The 22,439-nt window shown below is 53.5% G+C and overlaps 1 pseudogene across 1 annotated transcript in view; it reads right to left on the reverse strand.

Moving 5' to 3' along the window:
* LOC144752891 (proteasome subunit beta type-8-like) overlaps positions 1 to 9,306 on the reverse strand; it is a 42,801-nt pseudogene extending 33,495 nt beyond the window's left edge. Inside the window, exon 1 of the transcript XR_013594135.1 lies at positions 9,182 to 9,306. The product of XR_013594135.1 is annotated as a proteasome subunit beta type-8-like (transcript). The remainder of the gene's footprint in view (positions 1 to 9,181) is intronic.
* Between the last annotated feature and the right edge of the window lie 13,133 nt (positions 9,307 to 22,439).

Raw genomic sequence — 22,439 nt, forward strand, 5'->3', positions numbered from 1 at the left:
CTAAAGGTTGATGGAAGAATAAATGGGTAAATAAATGTCTAAATGGATGTTTGTTGTGTAAAATTGATTGCTTAACTGACTTATTAAATGTATCTTAGTGAATACATATATTAGCGAGTAATGTTTAAATATTTAAATATCTGTATCTGTGTCTCACTTTGTGTATAAGTGGCTGCATGGGTTGGTGAGTAGCTACATGAGTGTGTATATGGGTTATTAGTTGTTTTTTTTGAGTATCAGTATCAGTGTCTGTATGGTTCGGTGGGGGATATTACTTAGAGCACAGATGCATGAATGAGTGACTCACTATTTGTATGTATTTTGAAGACAGCATGTGTGCAAGACTGTATGGGTGGATGATTGTGTGTATGGGTGGGTTAGTGAGTATGTGTTTTTATAATTGATTGTTTAAGAGAGTAAATATGTTTCAGTTTCTGTAGAAGTATGTGTAGTGGTGTGTATATAGCAGTATAATCAAGTAAATGGTTTTTTGATAGTTTATTTGCATGTGTGAATTTGTGTGTGAGTAACTATATGGATGAGTATTAGTGTGTAACAGGATGTATAGGTGTATGAGTACATATGATGAGTAAGTACATGCATGAGTGACTATATAGAACTGTTGGTGAATGAGTGGATGTGTATGTAGATGTTGGAATTACCTAATAAGTTGTTGTAATTGGTATTGGTTTCTCCTTTTTTAAGAAAATGTTAGTTTCTATTTTTGAATGTGTGTGTCAAAGGTTATTTTATGCTGATAGGAGGTCTGCCACTTTGTCACAAGGATGTTGTCATCAGTGATGTCATTTGAGATGTCATCAGTGATGTCATGAGTGATGTCACTGACCATGTCATGAGTGTTGTAATATGTGACGTCATCAGCAGTGCATTGCACGCGCAAGTTATAGTGAGTCCAACTAACTATAACGTGGGAATTTCAATGGTTTTATGTGAGTAACATTTCCACCTAACTATAACTGATGTGAAACCTATGGTTTTTTCAGTGAATATATATATATATTGTCATGGTGCATATATGTGGAGTTGTTTATAGTAAAACTTTGCCTACCTATAGAAACTTACCTGAACAATATTTTTGTCTTCGATGTTCTCGACATAATATTTTTTTCCACATTTTTTTGTTTCCGATATTCTGTCTAAACACCGTTCATCCATCCAGCCCAGTATCACCATTTTTAGCTCTGGCAGAACAGGCTGTCCCACCACCGAATTGGCATGGTGTGCAAAAAACACGATGGGTTTAGGCCCAGATCTCTGTACTGGTGGTGTATGTTTGACATTGTTCAACATTATGTATATCAATTGTTCTTTTTGCATTTGTCACTCCGAGTGGGACGGGTATGCCCAGATGTGGGTCCCTTGTTTACCATGCCACTGGAGTCAAGCTATCCTGGCTGATGAGGAGTGTTACCCCGAACCTAGTCCCAGGATGCTTGTTTCCAGTCCAGGGAGGACCTGGCTTGGCAGTTTGGGCAGGTCTGTTCCCATGGGGCACAGGAACAAGACTGATTTGCATATGGCCATGACTGAACTGGGGTGGCATGGTGAGCAAAAAAAAACCGATGGATTCAGGCCCAGATCTCTTGACTGGGGTGAATGTATGACATTGTTCTGCGTTCTGTCCATCAATTGTTCTTTTAGCATTAGTCTCACCACCATAGTCACACTATCCTAAATGCGCAATCACTATTGTACAATTTAATGTTCCCTACTCCACTTTGGACCTCAGGCAGTGGGGGTCGAGGCCGTGTTCAATTTTATTGAGCGTGCTGGGGCTATAGTAGACCATATGAAGGTATTTAAGCTGGATGACCCTCCACCAACACTCTAGGGTCCTTCGTAGTCTCCATCCAATCCGTATCTTCCAGGGGGCCATTTCGCGCTTCCATCTTTCTTTTAGTGCCTGCATGAGCCTGGAGGTGTACCATACAACGATGACATCCTCTTCCTCTTCAACTCCACCATGCTGATTTTTGCCTCCATTGGGCGATGGTCTGGCAGGGCCTGCAGCTGTTCTTGGTGTGCCTCTAGTGCGCAAAGTATTTGTAGACAACAGTAAAATCATGTTCTTTGCATAGAATACAGGTGCATATTATCAAGAACGGCGATAATGGGCTTGATAATATGCTCTTGTGAATTCCCATAGCAGCCCAGGTTCTGGTGTTAACCTGGGCTGCTTGCCCATTGCCTGGTGATTGCTATGAGTGTGCCTAGGTATTAAGCGTGTTCCTCAGCCCACTATAAATCTGCCGGTCTCCTTATGTCTTTGTGCGTCTCCTTAAATGGTGTAAATGTAGCTTTGGGCCTGTTAACCTTCAAGCCACAAGCCTGCCTGTATACCTGGAGCCTGATGGCCACATTTGGGAGTATTTTAGCCAGTTATGAAGCTCACATCAGGCAAAATGTGTTGTGGTCTGGACGCTTCCTCAAGAGCACTGGCCGAGGTCTGGTGGTCACATCTAAAGTGTAGTGTACTGTTCTGAAGTCAACATCTGGAGACTTCTCCCTAAGTCTGGAGGCCACATGAGGTGCACGGTGCCCAGGCCTGAAGGAGTACTCGGTGGAGGCCTGAAGTTCACCTCAAGAGTATTGGTTCAACGCCGGAGGTTACATCTAAAGCATCGTGTACTGTTCTGAAGTCAACATCCGGAGTCTTGTCCCAAGGTCTGGACGACACCACAGGAGTATTTTGTCCAGATGTGAAGGATGCCTCAGGAGTACTCTTTCATGGTCTGGTGTAATAGAAGACATAAGTAGCACAACTACACAGTGGTCTCTAGGGGGAGACCAAACCATATACTAAGAAAGTGGAATGCGAACCACGACCTAAGTCAAGACTGGACCCAGAAGACCCAGAAGACCCAGAAGACCCAGAAGAGCCGGGGACCCAAGGAACCACCCAAGGTAAGTACCCAGGAACTCCACGACGGCAGTGTGCATAGTGGGAACACGCTTGCTCAATAGAAGTCAATGGGTAAGTTGCAGTTGCAGTTTTTAAGAAGGACCCTTCTCAGAGGACCCTGAAGAAACCCCTTTGAAGACAGAAGATTGGAGAGCCACCTCACCCATGGATACCCCAGGAACAAGGATACCTACACCAGGGAAGCCGGATGCACACAGGTGCCAAGTGACGTCAGAAACCGCTGTATATCACAATTGAAGACTTCAGTGAAGATTCCGCTGGCGAAGAAGGTGAAAGAGTCCGGTGAAACCCAAAGGTGGATTCAGGATGAGAGGTACCTCCAAGCAGAGGGGACAGGGTCCATGCCACTCGGGAGTGACCAAGAGGCAAGGAAGACAAATACCCACCGATGTCGGACGATGCCGAAGAGTTGACAGTGAAATTCACGCTGTAGGGACAAGCGATGCTATGAAAGACCATGAGCCGCTCACAAGCTGCCCCACATTGAATGTCAAGAGCTAGAGGGTCGGTGCCTGGTCTGAGCACCAACTAGCTTTGGTTGCAGCAACAGATGTGGCAGACGAAAAAAGGTTCAGTGTCAGACCAGCAAGGCCCAAGGGACTCATCACAAGCAGAAAAGTCGAAGCAGGCCCCGAGCAAACAGGGGAGCTCACAGGAGCCAAAGAAGACCCTTGAGAGGACCCACAGGCCGGAGGCACAGGAGTCGCAAGAGGGCCTCAAGCAGCTCACCAAAGATGCAGGCCACCGTGCAGAGGATGCAGTGAGGATGAAGGTCTTGGTTGCAGGAGATGTTGGAGACTGGATCTTCTTGGAGCCTGAAGCTCTCTGGAGGATACAGTCAACAAACCTTGGCAATGGCAAGTCAATGCAGTGTACCGGGGTACTGCTCTAGCGGTTCAGATAAGGGATACTGGCTTCAAACTTGCTGTGAAGACAGGGCAGGTCTTGAGGGAGCTGCAGAACCACCACCTTCATGCTGAGCCTTTCGAAGTCCGTGTGAGCCTAGGACCAGCATACAGGTCAGCTTTGCTGCGATGCCTGCAGATGCAGGGGAGAGACTCCTTTACTCCAAGGGACATTCCTTTGGGTGTCTTGGATGTCCACAGGCCTTGTGGGGAACCTGTATGGAGCAAAGGTACAGGCAACGAGACCAGGAGCAGCAGGAGTCTTCCCAGTCGCAGTCTCCGTTCCCAAAGTGAAGTCCAACGAAGTCCAAAGTACCCAGATGGTTGACGTTGAAGTGGGATTGGGTCTGAATCTTGTCCCACCACGAATCTAAGGCACCACCCACAGGAAAGCGCTTAAGTACCCTAAGGAAAGCGTTGGGCCGATTCAGGGGTCCTTCCGGGAGGAGGGGCTGGACAGTGGGGAAGATACTCCAATGTCCTTCGTCCAGTTTTGCGCCAGAGCAGAAGCCAATGGCTCCCTGAACTAGTTGCAACTGGAGTGTGCAAGGAGGGGTCAAATGTGCCTTTCAAAGCAGTCTCGTGGTGCTGGAAAGCACCCCCACCATGTCCCAATAAACTAAATCCGGTCTGGAAGGTGGTCACACCTCCCTGTGACAGGAAACCTATGGTCCTGCCTTCCCCTGCTCAAGCTTGGTTCAGCAGCAGGAGAGCAGAATTGTGTCTCTGGTCAGCAGCAGCCATAGTTTGTTGTCTGGGTCAGAAAGACTGGTACCGGGAGCACTGAGGGCCTCCCAAAGGTGTCCCACAGTGCATGGAATCAAACCTCGAACACTGTTTACGTGTTGTTGTATGATTCCAACATGTTTGATACCAAACACGATGGGGTTTGTTACAGTCAGTTTTAGAGTTAGCCAACGTTTAATGACGCATGATTTGCACCCTGAACCCGCCTGCCACTGTGCCGCTGGTGCTCTAAAAATCGGGGCCTGTGTCCTGAAACCGCAGATACTTACCTGCAACCAGCACCTCTGTGGGTGCCCCCAGTCTCCACTGACTAACATTGGGGTCAGTGACCTCTGCACCTGGCTGCCCTAGTGCCGCTGTTGGTGCAATACCTACCTTGATCTAATCCTTGCCCAAAAGTCTGGGCGTGTAAGTTGAGTACTTACCTGTAAAAGTGCATAACTGTTTTCGTCCCGTAGGATCCATTGCATTCCTCGATATTTGCACTATCTTTCACATTGCTAAGTTACTGATACTGTTGGATGGCACCACAAAGTATTTTCAGTATTACTGTAAAGGACTCTTATTGCTTTCGCAGATACTTTCCTACTGTAACTGAAATGTATTGCTATATTAAACTGGTACCTACCTGCAACTGAGTTTCTCTTGATTCTACAATAAATGTAACAAAGTAATATTTTTAAACAAAACAATTGGTCTTGGATTTAGTCATTGAGTGTGTACAACAAATACTTAGCACAGCCTTCTGATAAGCCTGACTGCTCGCCCACACTACCACAAAAGAGAGTACGGTATTATCTACTCTAACCTCTGCAAAGCCACTGGGGATCCACTGACTCTGTGCACACCACACCTTACTTTGGTATCGTATATACAGAGCCAGCTTCCTACAGCACGAGATTTCAGAGAGATGTACATACCACAGAGGTATAGAGACATTCGTATAACACAGGAATATTAACACATATATGCTGAGGCAGGCGTGGTGCGAGGTTCCAGCAGGAGTTGGTGACACAAGTTAAGTTACTGGATTTAATAACGCCTCATAGACATGTCTGAGAGCTGAGTGAAAACTGGAGAGTAACAAGGGTCCCAGAGGGACAGCAGTAAGGGTAAGTGGTGCTAGAGAGTAACAAGGGTCCCAGGGGGACAGCAGGCAGGGCTGGTGGTGCTGGAGACTAACAAGGGTCCCAGAGGGACAGCAGTCAGGGCCGGTGGTACTGGAGAGTAACAAGGGTCCCGGAGGGACAGCAGTCAGGTCCGGTGGTGCTGGAGAGTAACAAGGGTCCCAGAGGGACAGCAGTCAGGGCCGGTGGTACTGGAGAGTAACAAGGGTCCCAGACGGACAGCAGTCAGGGTAAGTGGTGCTGGAGACTAACAAGGGTCCCAGAGGGACAGCAGTCAGGGCCTGGGGTGCTGGAGAGTAACAAGGGTCCCAGAGGGACAGCAGTCAGGGCCGTTGGTGCTGGAGAGTAACGAGGGTCCCAGAGGGACAGCAGTCAGGGCCTGGGGTGCTGGAGACTAACAAGGGTCCCAGAGGGACAGCAGTCAGGGTCATTGGTTCTGGGGAGCAACAAGGATCAACCAAAGATCTGAACAACGACTTGAACAACTTCCGACCCCTCTCCAATCTCTCTCTCCTATCCAAAATCCTAGAAAGGTGCGTTCTCCTACAACTGACTCAACACATGGGTAGCATCAATCTTCTAGATCCCCAACAATCGCCTTTAGAAAAGGCTGCAGCACCGAGACCGCGATCCTGAAGGTCATAGACGATATCCACAAATCACTTGATACGGACCAATGCTGCCTACTCATTCTCCTCGACCTATCGGCAGCCTTCGTCACGTTTGACCATAATGTACTCATTAAGGTTCTTCAAGAAAGGGTAGGTGTAGATGAGGTGGTCTTACATTGGTTCTAGCCCAGCGCAGGCAGGATTAATTTCTCGAAGGGGCCCCCTTCAAGTACTGAAGACTGGGGCCCCCCCCGTACCGCAGGGGCTGTGGGGGTGTTTGGTACATCCCTGAAGCCCAGCGCAGGCAGGATTAATTTCTCGAAGGGGCCCCCTTCAAGTACTGAAGACTGGAGGCCCCCCCCGCACCGCGGGTCTGCGGGGGTGTTCGGTACGCCCCTGGGTTCTCCTCCTTCCTACACAACTGCACTCAAAGAATAAAAAATAAAAACTTTGCGTCAGACCCACACCCCTTCAACAGGGGCGTCCCCCAAGGTTCAGTGCTCTCCCCGCAACTTTTCAACATCTACATGGAAACCCTCACCACCATACTCAAAAAAGCCAACATCCCCTTCCACCTTTATGCAGACGACACCCAGATCCAACGTGAAACCTCCTCCATTGATGACATTCAGGGACTCAACGGCACTCTAAAAGAAGTCCAGATCTGGCTATCAATAAACCACCTAAAACTCAACCAAGACAAAACGGAAATCCTCCTCATTTGCAACAAAGAAGAGAACCCTCAAATCATAGAATGAGTTAAAACTATTGATCCTCTCAACGGAAATCTCACCCTGGCTGACTCTGTAAATCGCTGGGAATCACCCTAGACCCAAAACTTGACATGGCCAATCACATTAAGAACTCCGCAAAGAGTGCCTTCCTCAACTTGAAGCTACTCAACAAAATAAAACCCTTCATCCCGCCCAAAGACCTCAAACAAGCTACACACTCACTGGTGCTGTCTAGACACGACTACAGGAATGCAGTCCTCACAGGTACAGCAACATCCTACTTAGGCCCACTCAAAACAACTCTCGATGCTGCAGCCAGAATGGTCACCGGAGTAAAGAAATATGAACACATCTCAGCAGCACTCAGAGAACTAAAATGGCTCCCAGTCGAAATGCGCGCCATCTTCAGAACTGCCTGCCTCACGCACTAAGCCCTGCACACAGGAAAACCTGAGTATCTGGCTGCTAAACTCAAGAAGGCTGGTCAGACAAGGAACCTCGGGAGCTCCAACACCCTACTACTAATCCCTCTGAAAACACGCAAAAAAAAACCCGCAGCCCGGTCCTTCGCTGGAAACGCGCCCAAAATCTGGAACTCCATTCCAGTCCATAAGAGGACTGTCCCCTCCTTTGTAAAATTCAAAAGACAGCTCAAAGACCTCTTCCTCAATCGTTCCCTCTCGAACCGATAGTCGCTGTCGAAGCGCACAAGCCTGCACATTGCAGCACACTGATGCTGTGACATTAAGACTTCTACCTCATCACCTCCCCGGCCCCTACTTCGATCCCCCCTCCCTGAAAGAGGTTCAGCTCAAGGCGACGTGCACTCAACCAGGTTATTTTATGACTTACTTGCCTTAATGTTGTACAGCGCGCGGAGACTTCCGAACCAATATCTATACTTTTGCTTTATTGTCTGATTCTCGCATTTTGACTGTTGTAAAGCGCTCAAATACCTACGGGTCTGGCCAGCGCTATATACAACTCCTTAATAAATATAAATAAACGAGGGTCCCAGGGGGACAGCTTTCAGGGCCTGGACTGCTGGAGAGTAACAAGGGTCCTAGAGGGACAGCTGCCAGAGCCTGGGGTGCTGGAGAGTAACAAGGGTCCCAGAGGGGCTGCTGTCAGGGCCTGGGGTGCTGGACAGTAACAAGGGTCCCAGAGGGACAGCTGTCAGGGCCTGGGGTGCTGGAGAGTAACAAGGGTTCCGTTGGACAGCTGTCAGGACCTGGGGTGCTGGAGAGTAACAAGGGTCCCAGAGGGACAGCTGTCAGAGCCTGGGGTGCTGGAGAGTAACAAGGGTCCCAGAGGGACAGCAGTCAGGGCCGGTGGTGCTGGAGAGTAACAAGGGTCCCAGAGGGACAGCTGTCAGGACCTGGGGTGCTGGAGAGTAACAAGGGTCCCAGAGGGACAGCAGTCAGGGCCTGGGGTGCTGGAGAGTAACAAGGGTCCCAGAGGGACAGCTGTCAGAGCCTGGGGTGCTGGAGAGTAACAAGGGTCCCAGAGGCGCTGCTGTCAGGGCCTGGGGTGCTGGAGAGTAACAAGGGTCCCTAAGGGACAGCTGTCAGGACCTGGGGTGCTGGAGAGTAACAAGGGTCCCGGTGGACAGCTATCAGGACATGGGGCGTTGGAGAGTAACAAGGGTCCCAGAGGGACAGTAGTCAGGACCTGGGGTGCTGGAGAGTAACAAGGGTCCCGGTGGACAGCTGTCAGGGCCTGGGGTGCTGGAGAGTAACAAGGGTCCCAGAGGGACAGTAGTCAGGACCGGTGGTGCCCATCAGCCGTCACAGATGTTATTTCTACAATGTGTATTTATTTATTTATGCAATCTTGTATAGCGCAGACTTAACCCAAAGGTGTCCGAGCGCTTTACAATAGAGTCAAGTCCGTTCCACGAGGGGTTTTACAAAGAGACACGCGTCACAGGCACAAACGGGAACGTTGAAAAAGTAAAATAAAAGGTGCAATCACAGCAATAAAACAAAACAAACACATTGGGTTAGGTTAGCACAAACATGTATGATGTGGCCCCCGAGGCGCAGCCAGGCCTGCGGGGGGCGCCCCCCGTGCCCCCTGGCAGCAGCTGGCACAGATCCCCGCCCCTCCTCACCTCCAGCCCCCGGGGCAGGGCCATGTGGCCCCCGAGCTGCGCCCTGCAGGGCCCCTATCGTCCTCGGTACTGTCCAGGGGCAGGGTCCAGTCACGGGGCCCCCGGAAGAGATCCAACAGCGCCATGAAGAGTGTCTGCCGCCGCTGTGCGCTCTCTGTGACTGGCACTCACGCTCCCCGGAACCGAAACCGAAAGTGAAGGTGCCGGGGCTCAGCGAGGAAGGAGGGACAGAGCACCGGGGAGGGTGATGGTGGTTACAGAAGGGAGCGGCGCTGCCCCGACGGTGACGGCTGAATTAACCGTGACTGGCCAGAACTTTATTTTCCAGCGCTATACAGCGCCAACTCTACCCAGAGGTAGAGCGCTTCTCGCCAGCACCAGACACATTAAATAAAGACACATTCATATTTTTAGTCAAAGGAGATGACATGACTTGTCCAGGATCACGGGGTGAGTGTGCGGTGATGCAGAGACTCGACTCTGTTTCCTCACTTCTCCAAACTTCAGCTCTGGCCGTTGGTTGGATCTGCACCCACGAGGCCTCCTGGACGGATAACGCCGACAAAGACGTTAGTGCGGACATAATGTATACACCGCTGCAACAAGGGGATAATATGTACTTTATGGGGTATTATTACTGCGGTAACTCACACACGGGCGTTTGTTGTGGGATCATGAGCACGGGATGCTGAATCTGGGTTGTAAGTCTGTTGACCTGCACTTCAAGGTGTGAACAATAATTCAAGTATTGCCTGTCAGTCATTCTCCAGCTGTGAGGGATTCACCTCACCCTCCACCTGTGAGGGATTCACCTCACCCTCCACCTGTGAGGGTTTCACCTCACCCTCCACCTGTGAGGGCTTGACCTCACCCTCCACCTGTGAGGGATTCACCTCACCCTCCACCTGTGAGGGATTCACCTCACCCTCCACCTGTGAGGGCTTGACCTCACCCTCCACCTGTGAGGGATTCACCTCACCCTCCAGCTGTGAGGGATTCACCTCACCCTCCACCTGTGAGGGCTTGACCTCACCCTCCACCTGTGAGGGTTTCACCTCACCCACCACCTGTGAGGACTTGACCTCACCCTCCACCTGTGAGGGTTTCACCTCACCTCCACCTGTGAGGGCTTGACCTCACCCTCCACCTGTGAGGGATTCACCTCATCCTCCACATGTGGGGGATTCACCTCACCCTCCACCTGTGAGGGATTCACCCTCCACCTGTGAGGGATTCACCCTCCACCTGTGAGGGATTCACTCACCCTCCAGCTGTGAGGGCACCTGGGAGAGCCGTGCTGCGCCCTCCACCTGTGAGGGATTCACCTCACCCTCCACCTGTGAGGGATTCACCCTCCACCTGTGAGGGATTCACCCTCCACCTGTGAGGGATTCACCCTCCACCTGTGAGGGATTCACCCTCCACCTGTGAGGGATTCACCCTCCACCTGTGAGGGCACCTAGGAGAGCCGTGCAGCTCCCTCCACCTGTGTGGGATTCACCCTCCAGCTGTGAGCGCACCTAGGAGAGCCATGCTGCGCCCTCCACCTGTGAGGGAGGGATTCATCTTCTCTCTGTGAGGGCTGTGCTGTGTCCTTTCCCTGTGAGGGAACTGACCTTCCCCATGTGAAGGATGTGGTTCGCCATCTCCCTGCAAGGGATGTATCCTTCACCTATAAGCTGTGTGGTGCGCCCTCTCCCGGTGAGGGATGTATCCTTCACCTATAAGCTGTGTGCTGCGCCCTCTCCCCGTGAAGGATGTATCCTTCACCTATAAGGTGTGTGCTGCGCCCTCTCCCGGTGAGGGATGTATCCTTCACCTATAAGGTGTGTGGTGCGCCCTCTCCCAGTGAGGGATGTATCCTTCACCTATAAGGTGTGTGGTGCGCCCTCTCCCCGTGAAGGATGTATCCTTCACCTATAAGCTGTGTGGTGCGCCCTCTCCCGGTGAGGGATGTATCCTTCACCTATAAGCTGTGTGCTGCGCCCTCTCCCCGTGAAGGATGTATCCTTCACCTATAAGGTGTGTGCTGCGCCCTCTCCCGGTGAGGGATGTATCCTTCACCTATAAGGTGTGTGCTGCGTCCTCTCCCAGTGAGGGATGTATCCTTCACCTATAAGGTGTGTGCTGCGCCCTCTCCCAGTGAGGGATGTATCCTTCACCTATAAGCTGTGTGGTGCGCCCTCTCCCGGTGAGGGATGTATCCTTCACCTATAAGCTGTGTGCTGCGCCCTCTCCCCGTGAAGGATGTATCCTTCACCTATAAGGTGTGTGCTGCGCCCTCTCCCGGTGAGGGATGTATCCTTCACCTATAAGGTGTGTGGTGCGCCCTCTCCCAGTGAGGGATGTATCCTTCACCTATAAGCTGTGTGCTGCGCCCTCTCCCGGTGAGGGATGTATCCTTCACCTATAAGGTGTGTGCTGCGCCCTCTCCCCGTGAAGGATGTATCCTTCACCTATAAGCTGTGTGCTGCGCCCTCTCCCGGTGAGGGATGTATCCTTCACCTATAAGGTGTGTGCTGCGCCCTCTCCCAGTGAGGGATGTATCCTTCACCTATAAGCTGTGTGGTGCGCCCTCTCCAGGTGAGGGATGTATCCTTCACCTATAAGCTGTGTGCTGCGCCCTCTCCCCGTGAAGGATGTATCCTTCACCTATAAGGTGTGTGCTGCGCCCTCTCCCGGTGAGGGATGTATCCTTCACCTATAAGGTGTGTGGTGCTCCCTCTCCCAGTGAGGGATGTATCCTTCACCTATAAGCTGTGTGCTGCGCCCTCTCCCGGTGAGGGATGTATCCTTCACCTATAAGGTGTGTGCTGCGCCCTCTCCCGGTGAGGGATGTATCCTTCACCTATAAGGTGTGTGCTGCGCCCTCTCCCGGTGAGGGATGTATCCTTCACCTATAAGGTGTGTGCTGCGCCCTCTCCGGGTGAGGGATGTATCCTTCACCTATAAGGTGTGTGCTGCGCCCTCTCCCAGTGAGGGATGTATCCTTCACCTATAAGCTGTGTGGTGCGCCCTCTCCCGGTGAGGGATGTATCCTTCACCTATAAGCTGTGTGCTGCGCCCTCTCCCCGTGAAGGATGTATCCTTCACCTATAAGGTGTGTGCTGCGCCCTCTCCCGGTGAGGGATGTATCCTTCACCTATAAGGTGTGTGGTGCGCCCTCTCCCAGTGAGGGATGTATCCTTCACCTATAAGCTGTGTGCTGCGCCCTCTCCCGGTGAGGGATGTATCCTTCACCTATAAGGTGTGTGCTGCGCCCTCTCCCGGTGAGGGATGTATCCTTCACCTATAAGGTGTGTGCTGCGCCCTCTCCCGGTGAGGGATGTATCCTTCACCTATAAGGTGTGTGCTGCGCCCTCTCCGGGTGAGGGATGTATCCTTCACCTATAAGGTGTGTGCTGCGCCCTCTCCCAGTGAGGGATGTATCCTTCCCCTATAAGGTGTGTGCTGCGCCCTCTCCGGGTGAGGGATGTATCCTTCACCTATAAGCTGTGTGCTGCGCCCTCTCCGGTGGGGGATGTATCCTTCACCTATAAGGTGTGTGCTGCGCCCTCTCCCGGTGAGGGATGTATCCTTCCCCTATAAGGTGTGTGCTGCGCCCTCTCCCGGTGAGGGATGTATCCTTCACCTATAAGCTGTGTGCTGCGCCCTCTCCCGGTGAGGGATGTATCCTTCCCCTATAAGGTGTGTGCTGCGCCCTCTCCCGGTGAGGGATGTATCCTTCACCTATAAGCTGTGTGCTGCGCCCTCTCCCGGTGGGGGATGTATCCTTCACCTATAAGCTGTGTGCTGCGCCCTCTCCCGGTGGGGGATGTATCCTTCACCTATAAGCTGTGTGCTGCGCCCTCTCCCGGTGAGGGATGTATCCTTCCCCTATAAGGTGTGTGGTGCGCCCTCTCCCAGTGAGGGATGTATCCTTCACCTATAAGGTGTGTGCTGCGCCCTCTCCCAGTGAGGGATGTATCCTTCACCTATAAGGTGTGTGCTGCGCCCTCTCCCAGTGAGGGATGTATCCTTCACCTATAAGCTGTGTGCTGCGCCCTCTCCCGGTGAGGGATGTATCCTTCACCTATAAGCTGTGTGCTGCGCCCTCTCCCGGTGAGGGATGTATCCTTCACCTATAAGCTGTGTGCTGCGCCCTCTCCGGTGGGGGATGTATCCTTCCCCTATAAGGTGTGTGCTGCGCCCTCTCCCGGTGAGGGATGTATCCTTCCCCTATAAGGTGTGTGCTGCGCCCTCTCCGGGTGAGGGATGTATCCTTCACCTATAAGCTGTGTGCTGCGCCCTCTCCCAGTGAGGGATGTATCCTTCACCTATAAGCTGTGTGCTGCGCCCTCTCCGGTGGGGGATGTATCCTTCCCCTATAAGGTGTGTGCTGCGCCCTCTCCCGGTGAGGGATGTATCCTTCACCTATAAGCTGTGTGCTGCGCCCTCTCCCAGTGAGGGATGTATCCTTCACCTATAAGCTCTGTGCTGCGCCCTCTCCCGGTGAGGGATGTATCCTTCACCTATAAGGTGTGTGCTGCGCCCTCTCCCAGTGAGGGATGTATCCTTCACCTATAAGCTGTGTGGTGCGCCCTCTCCCGGTGAGGGATGTATCCTTCACCTATAAGCTGTGTGCTGTGCCCTCTCCCGGTGAGGGATGTATCCTTCACCTATAAGGTGTGTGGTGCGCCCTCTCCCGGTGAGGGATGTATCCTTCACCTATAAGCTGTGTGCTGCGCCCTCTCCCAGTGAGGGATGTATCCTTCACCTATAAGGTGTGTGCTGCGCCCTCTCCCGGTGAGGGATGTATCCTTCACCTATAAGGTGTGTGCTGCGCCCTCTCCCGGTGAGGGATGTATCCTTCACCTATAAGGTGTGTGCTGCGCCCTCTCCCGGTGAGGGATGTATCCTTCCCCTATAAGGTGTGTGCTGCGCCCTCTCCCGGTGAGGGATGTATCCTTCACCTATAAGCTGTGTGCTGCGCCCTCTCCCGGTGAGGAATGTATCCTTCACCTATAAGGTGTGTGCTGCGCCCTCTCCGGTGGGGGATGTATCCTTCCCCTATAAGGTGTGTGCTGCGCCCTCTCCCGGTGAGGGATGTATCCTTCACCTATAAGCTGTGTGCTGTGCCCTCTCCCGGTGAGGGATGTATCCTTCACCTATAAGCTGTGTGCTGCGCCCTCTCCCAGTGAGGGATGTATCCTTCACCTATAAGCTGTGTGCTGTGCCCTCTCCCAGTGAGGGATGTATCCTTCACCTATAAGCTGTGTGCTGCACCCTCTCCCAGTGAGGGATGTATCCTTCACCCATAAGGTGTGTGCTGCGCCCTCTCCCAGTGAGGGATGTATCCTTCACCTATAAGGTGTGTGCTGCGCCCTCTCCGGGTGAGGGATGTATCCTTCCCCTATAAGGTGTGTGCTGCGCCCTCTCCCGGTGGGGGATGTATCCTTCACCCATAAGGTGTGTGCTGCGCCCTCTCCCAGTGAGGGATGTATCCTTCACCTATAAGGTGTGTGCTGCGCCCTCTCCGGGTGAGGGATGTATCCTTCCCCTATAAGGTGTGTGCTGCGCCCTCTCCGGGTGAGGGATGTATCCTTCACCTATAAGGTGTGTGCTGCGCCCTCTCCCAGTGAGGGATGTATCCTTCACCTATAAGGTGTGTGCTGCGCCCTCTCCCGGTGGGGGATGTATCCTTCACCTATAAGGTGTGTGCTGCGCCCTCTCCCAGTGAGGGATGTATCCTTCACCTATAAGGTGTGTGCTGCGCCCTCTCCCAGTGAGGGATGTATCCTTCACCTATAAGCTGTGTGCTGCGCCCTCTCCCGGTGAGGGATGTATCCTTCACCTATAAGGTATGTGCTGCGCCCTCTCCCGGTGAGGGATGTATCCTTCACCTATAAGCTGTGTGCTGCGCCCTCTCCCGGTGAGGGATGTATCCTTCACCCATAAGCTGTGTGCTGCGCCCTCTCCCAGTGAGGGATGTATCCTTCACCTATAAGCTGTGTGCTGCGCCCTCTCCCAGTGAGGGATGTATCCTTCACCTATAAGCTGTGTGCTGCGCCCTCTCCCAGTGAGGGATGTATCCTTCACCTATAAGCTGTGTGCTGCGCCCTCTCCCAGTGAGGGATGTATCCTTCACCTATAAGCTGTGTGCTGCGCCCTCTCCCAGTGAGGGATGTATCCTTCACCTATAAGGTGTGTGCTGCGCCCTCTCCCGGTGAGGGATGTATCCTTCACCTATAAGCTGTGTGCTGCGCCCTCTCCCGGTGAGGGATGTATCCTTCACCTATAAGCTGTGTGCTGCGCCCTCTCCCGGTGAGGGATGTATCCTTCACCTATAAGCTGTGTGCTGCGCCCTCTCCCGGTGAGGGATGTATCCTTCACCTATAAGGTGTGTGCTGCACCCTCTCCCAGTGAGGGATGTATCCTTCACCTATAAGGTGTGTGGTGCGCCCTCTCCCAGTGAGGGATGTATCCTTCACCTATAAGCTGTGTGCTGCGCCCTCTCCCAGTGAGGGATGTATCCTTCACCTATAAGGTGTGTGCTGCGCCCTCTCCCAGTGGGGGATGTATCCTTCACCTATAAGGTGTGTGGTGCGCCCTCTCCCGGTGAGGGATGTATCCTTCACCTATAAGCTGTGTGCTGAGCCCTCTCCCAGTGAGGGATGTATCCTTCACCTATAAGGTGTGTGCTGCGCCCTCTCCCGGTGAGGGATGTATCCTTCACCTATAAGGTGTGTGCTGCGCCCTCTCCCAGTGAGGGATGTATCCTTCACCTATAAGCTGTGTGCTGCGCCCTCTCCCGGTGAGGGATGTATCCTTCACCTACAAGCTGTGTGCTGCGCCCTCTCCGGGTGAGGGATGTATCCTTCACCTATAAGGTGTGTGCTGCGCCCTCTCCCAGTGAGGGATGTATCCTTCACCTATAAGGTGTGTGCTGCGCCCTCTCCCGGTGAGGGATGTATCCTTCACCTATAAGGTGTGTGGTGCGCCCTCTCCGGGTGAGGGATGTATCCTTCACCTATAAGGTGTGTGCTGCGCCCTCTTCCGGTGAGGGATTTATCCTTCACCTATAAGGTGTGTGCAGCGCCCTCTCCCCGTGAGGAATGTATCCTTCACCTATAAGGTGTGTGCTGCGCCCTCTCCGGGTGAGGGATGTATCCTTCACCTATAAGCTGTGTGCTGCGCCCTCTCCCCGTGAAGGATGTATCCTTCACCTATAAGGTGTGTGGTGCGCCCTCTCCCGGTGAGGGATGTATCCTTCACCTTTAAGGTGTGTGGTGCGCCCTCTCCCGGTGAGGGATGTATCCTTCACCTATAAGGTGTGTGCTGCGCCCTCTCCCGGTGAGGGATGTATCCTTCACCTATAAGGTGTGTGCTGCGCCCTCTCCCGGTGGGGGATGTATCCTTCACCTACAAGCTGTGTGCTGAGCCCTCTCCGGGTGAGGGATGTATCCTTCACCTATAAGCTGTGTGCTGCGCCCTCTCCGGGTGAGGGATGTATCCTTCACCTATAAGCTGTGTGCTGCGCCCTCTCCCTGTGAAGGATGTATCCTTCACCTATAAGGTGTGTGGTGCGCCCTCTTCCGGTGAGGGATTTATCCTTCACCTATAAGGTGTGTGCAGCGCCCTCTCCCCGTGAGGAATGTATCCTTCACCTATAAGCTGTGTGCTGCGCCCTCTCCCGGTGAGGGATGTATCCTTCACCTATAAGGTGTGTGCTGCGCCCTCTCCCAGTGAGGGATGTATCCTTCACCTATAAGCTGTGTGGTGCGCCCTCTCCAGGTGAGGGATGTATCCTTCACCTATAAGCTGTGTGCTGCGCCCTCTCCCCGTGAAGGATGTATCCTTCACCTATAAGGTGTGTGCTGCGCCCTCTCCCGGTGAGGGATGTATCCTTCACCTATAAGGTGTGTGGTGCTCCCTCTCCCAGTGAGGGATGTATCCTTCACCTATAAGCTGTGTGCTGCGCCCTCTCCCGGTGAGGGATGTATCCTTCACCTATAAGGTGTGTGCTGCGCCCTCTCCCGGTGAGGGATGTATCCTTCACCTATAAGGTGTGTGCTGCGCCCTCTCCCGGTGAGGGATGTATCCTTCACCTATAAGGTGTGTGCTGCGCCCTCTCCGGGTGAGGGATGTATCCTTCACCTATAAGGTGTGTGCTGCGCCCTCTCCCAGTGAGGGATGTATCCTTCACCTATAAGCTGTGTGGTGCGCCCTCTCCCGGTGAGGGATGTATCCTTCACCTATAAGCTGTGTGCTGCGCCCTCTCCCCGTGAAGGATGTATCCTTCACCTATAAGGTGTGTGCTGCGCCCTCTCCCGGTGAGGGATGTATCCTTCACCTATAAGGTGTGTGGTGCGCCCTCTCCCAGTGAGGGATGTATCCTTCACCTATAAGCTGTGTGCTGCGCCCTCTCCCGGTGAGGGATGTATCCTTCACCTATAAGGTGTGTGCTGCGCCCTCTCCCGGTGAGGGATGTATCCTTCACCTATAAGGTGTGTGCTGCGCCCTCTCCCGGTGAGGGATGTATCCTTCACCTATAAGGTGTGTGCTGCGCCCTCTCCGGGTGAGGGATGTATCCTTCACCTATAAGGTGTGTGCTGCGCCCTCTCCCAGTGAGGGATGTATCCTTCCCCTATAAGGTGTGTGCTGCGCCCTCTCCGGGTGAGGGATGTATCCTTCACCTATAAGCTGTGTGCTGCGCCCTCTCCGGTGGGGGATGTATCCTTCACCTATAAGGTGTGTGCTGCGCCCTCTCCCGGTGAGGGATGTATCCTTCCCCTATAAGGTGTGTGCTGCGCCCTCTCCCGGTGAGGGATGTATCCTTCACCTATAAGCTGTGTGCTGCGCCCTCTCCCGGTGAGGGATGTATCCTTCCCCTATAAGGTGTGTGCTGCGCCCTCTCCCGGTGAGGGATGTATCCTTCACCTATAAGCTGTGTGCTGCGCCCTCTCCCGGTGGGGGATGTATCCTTCACCTATAAGCTGTGTGCTGCGCCCTCTCCCGGTGGGGGATGTATCCTTCACCTATAAGCTGTGTGCTGCGCCCTCTCCCGGTGAGGGATGTATCCTTCCCCTATAAGGTGTGTGGTGCGCCCTCTCCCAGTGAGGGATGTATCCTTCACCTATAAGGTGTGTGCTGCGCCCTCTCCCAGTGAGGGATGTATCCTTCACCTATAAGGTGTGTGCTGCGCCCTCTCCCAGTGAGGGATGTATCCTTCACCTATAAGCTGTGTGCTGCGCCCTCTCCCGGTGAGGGATGTATCCTTCACCTATAAGCTGTGTGCTGCGCCCTCTCCCGGTGAGGGATGTATCCTTCACCTATAAGCTGTGTGCTGCGCCCTCTCCGGTGGGGGATGTATCCTTCCCCTATAAGGTGTGTGCTGCGCCCTCTCCCGGTGAGGGATGTATCCTTCCCCTATAAGGTGTGTGCTGCGCCCTCTCCGGGTGAGGGATGTATCCTTCACCTATAAGCTGTGTGCTGCGCCCTCTCCCAGTGAGGGATGTATCCTTCACCTATAAGCTGTGTGCTGCGCCCTCTCCGGTGGGGGATGTATCCTTCCCCTATAAGGTGTGTGCTGCGCCCTCTCCCGGTGAGGGATGTATCCTTCACCTATAAGCTGTGTGCTGCGCCCTCTCCCAGTGAGGGATGTATCCTTCACCTATAAGCTGTGTGCTGCGCCCTCTCCCGGTGAGGGATGTATCCTTCACCTATAAGGTGTGTGCTGCGCCCTCTCCCAGTGAGGGATGTATCCTTCACCTATAAGCTGTGTGGTGCGCCCTCTCCCGGTGAGGGATGTATCCTTCACCTATAAGCTGTGTGCTGTGCCCTCTCCCGGTGAGGGATGTATCCTTCACCTATAAGGTGTGTGGTGCGCCCTCTCCCGGTGAGGGATGTATCCTTCACCTATAAGCTGTGTGCTGCGCCCTCTCCCAGTGAGGGATGTATCCTTCACCTATAAGGTGTGTGCTGCGCCCTCTCCCGGTGAGGGATGTATCCTTCACCTATAAGGTGTGTGCTGCGCCCTCTCCCGGTGAGGGATGTATCCTTCACCTATAAGGTGTGTGCTGCGCCCTCTCCCGGTGAGGGATGTATCCTTCCCCTATAAGGTGTGTGCTGCGCCCTCTCCCGGTGAGGGATGTATCCTTCACCTATAAGCTGTGTGCTGCGCCCTCTCCCGGTGAGGAATGTATCCTTCACCTATAAGGTGTGTGCTGCGCCCTCTCCGGTGGGGGATGTATCCTTCCCCTATAAGGTGTGTGCTGCGCCCTCTCCCGGTGAGGGATGTATCCTTCACCTATAAGCTGTGTGCTGTGCCCTCTCCCGGTGAGGGATGTATCCTTCACCTATAAGCTGTGTGCTGCGCCCTCTCCCAGTGAGGGATGTATCCTTCACCTATAAGCTGTGTGCTGTGCCCTCTCCCAGTGAGGGATGTATCCTTCACCTATAAGCTGTGTGCTGCACCCTCTCCCAGTGAGGGATGTATCCTTCACCCATAAGGTGTGTGCTGCGCCCTCTCCCAGTGAGGGATGTATCCTTCACCTATAAGGTGTGTGCTGCGCCCTCTCCGGGTGAGGGATGTATCCTTCCCCTATAAGGTGTGTGCTGCGCCCTCTCCCGGTGGGGGATGTATCCTTCACCCATAAGGTGTGTGCTGCGCCCTCTCCCAGTGAGGGATGTATCCTTCACCTATAAGGTGTGTGCTGCGCCCTCTCCGGGTGAGGGATGTATCCTTCCCCTATAAGGTGTGTGCTGCGCCCTCTCCGGGTGAGGGATGTATCCTTCACCTATAAGGTGTGTGCTGCGCCCTCTCCCAGTGAGGGATGTATCCTTCACCTATAAGGTGTGTGCTGCGCCCTCTCCCGGTGGGGGATGTATCCTTCACCTATAAGGTGTGTGCTGCGCCCTCTCCCAGTGAGGGATGTATCCTTCACCTATAAGGTGTGTGCTGCGCCCTCTCCCAGTGAGGGATGTATCCTTCACCTATAAGCTGTGTGCTGCGCCCTCTCCCGGTGAGGGATGTATCCTTCACCTATAAGGTATGTGCTGCGCCCTCTCCCGGTGAGGGATGTATCCTTCACCTATAAGCTGTGTGCTGCGCCCTCTCCCGGTGAGGGATGTATCCTTCACCCATAAGCTGTGTGCTGCGCCCTCTCCCAGTGAGGGATGTATCCTTCACCTATAAGCTGTGTGCTGCGCCCTCTCCCAGTGAGGGATGTATCCTTCACCTATAAGCTGTGTGCTGCGCCCTCTCCCAGTGAGGGATGTATCCTTCACCTATAAGCTGTGTGCTGCGCCCTCTCCCAGTGAGGGATGTATCCTTCACCTATAAGCTGTGTGCTGCGCCCTCTCCCAGTGAGGGATGTATCCTTCACCTATAAGGTGTGTGCTGCGCCCTCTCCCGGTGAGGGATGTATCCTTCACCTATAAGCTGTGTGCTGCGCCCTCTCCCGGTGAGGGATGTATCCTTCACCTATAAGCTGTGTGCTGCGCCCTCTCCCGGTGAGGGATGTATCCTTCACCTATAAGCTGTGTGCTGCGCCCTCTCCCGGTGAGGGATGTATCCTTCACCTATAAGGTGTGTGCTGCACCCTCTCCCAGTGAGGGATGTATCCTTCACCTATAAGGTGTGTGGTGCGCCCTCTCCCAGTGAGGGATGTATCCTTCACCTATAAGCTGTGTGCTGCGCCCTCTCCCAGTGAGGGATGTATCCTTCACCTATAAGGTGTGTGCTGCGCCCTCTCCCAGTGGGGGATGTATCCTTCACCTATAAGGTGTGTGGTGCGCCCTCTCCCGGTGAGGGATGTATCCTTCACCTATAAGCTGTGTGCTGAGCCCTCTCCCAGTGAGGGATGTATCCTTCACCTATAAGGTGTGTGCTGCGCCCTCTCCCGGTGAGGGATGTATCCTTCACCTATAAGGTGTGTGCTGCGCCCTCTCCCAGTGAGGGATGTATCCTTCACCTATAAGCTGTGTGCTGCGCCCTCTCCCGGTGAGGGATGTATCCTTCACCTACAAGCTGTGTGCTGCGCCCTCTCCGGGTGAGGGATGTATCCTTCACCTATAAGGTGTGTGCTGCGCCCTCTCCCAGTGAGGGATGTATCCTTCACCTATAAGGTGTGTGCTGCGCCCTCTCCCGGTGAGGGATGTATCCTTCACCTATAAGGTGTGTGGTGCGCCCTCTCCGGGTGAGGGATGTATCCTTCACCTATAAGGTGTGTGCTGCGCCCTCTTCCGGTGAGGGATTTATCCTTCACCTATAAGGTGTGTGCAGCGCCCTCTCCCCGTGAGGAATGTATCCTTCACCTATAAGGTGTGTGCTGCGCCCTCTCCGGGTGAGGGATGTATCCTTCACCTATAAGCTGTGTGCTGCGCCCTCTCCCCGTGAAGGATGTATCCTTCACCTATAAGGTGTGTGGTGCGCCCTCTCCCGGTGAGGGATGTATCCTTCACCTTTAAGGTGTGTGGTGCGCCCTCTCCCGGTGAGGGATGTATCCTTCACCTATAAGGTGTGTGCTGCGCCCTCTCCCGGTGAGGGATGTATCCTTCACCTATAAGGTGTGTGCTGCGCCCTCTCCCGGTGGGGGATGTATCCTTCACCTACAAGCTGTGTGCTGAGCCCTCTCCGGGTGAGGGATGTATCCTTCACCTATAAGCTGTGTGCTGCGCCCTCTCCGGGTGAGGGATGTATCCTTCACCTATAAGCTGTGTGCTGCGCCCTCTCCCTGTGAAGGATGTATCCTTCACCTATAAGGTGTGTGGTGCGCCCTCTTCCGGTGAGGGATTTATCCTTCACCTATAAGGTGTGTGCAGCGCCCTCTCCCCGTGAGGAATGTATCCTTCACCTATAAGGTATGTGCTGCGCCCTCTCCCCGTGAAGGATGTATCCTTCACCTATAAGGTGTGTGCTGCGCCCTCTCCCGGTGAGGGATGTATCCTTCACCTATAAGGTGTGTGCTGCGCCCTCTCCCGGTGAGGGATGTATCCTTCACTGTTAGAAATGGGATCCCCGGCTGGCCAGGGCTCGTGCCAAAGTCAGTCAGAGGCCACCACTCTAAGTCAGGTCAAGGGAGTTACACGCCAAGATAACCCCTACTCACCCTCTAGGTAACGTGACGTGAGCAGCAAGGCTAAACTTGGAGGCTATGTAGGTTAAGTGCTTGCGCGCGCACCCAGCAACAACACCCAAGGCCCACCACAAAGGAAACTCCACACAAGGTTATATAAAAATAGCCTTTGTATTACACCAAAACACATTAGATAAAAA

This window comes from Lissotriton helveticus, chromosome 5_1 (genome assembly GCF_964261635.1).
Source record: "Lissotriton helveticus chromosome 5_1, aLisHel1.1, whole genome shotgun sequence".
NCBI classification, from domain to species: domain Eukaryota; kingdom Metazoa; phylum Chordata; class Amphibia; order Caudata; family Salamandridae; genus Lissotriton; species Lissotriton helveticus.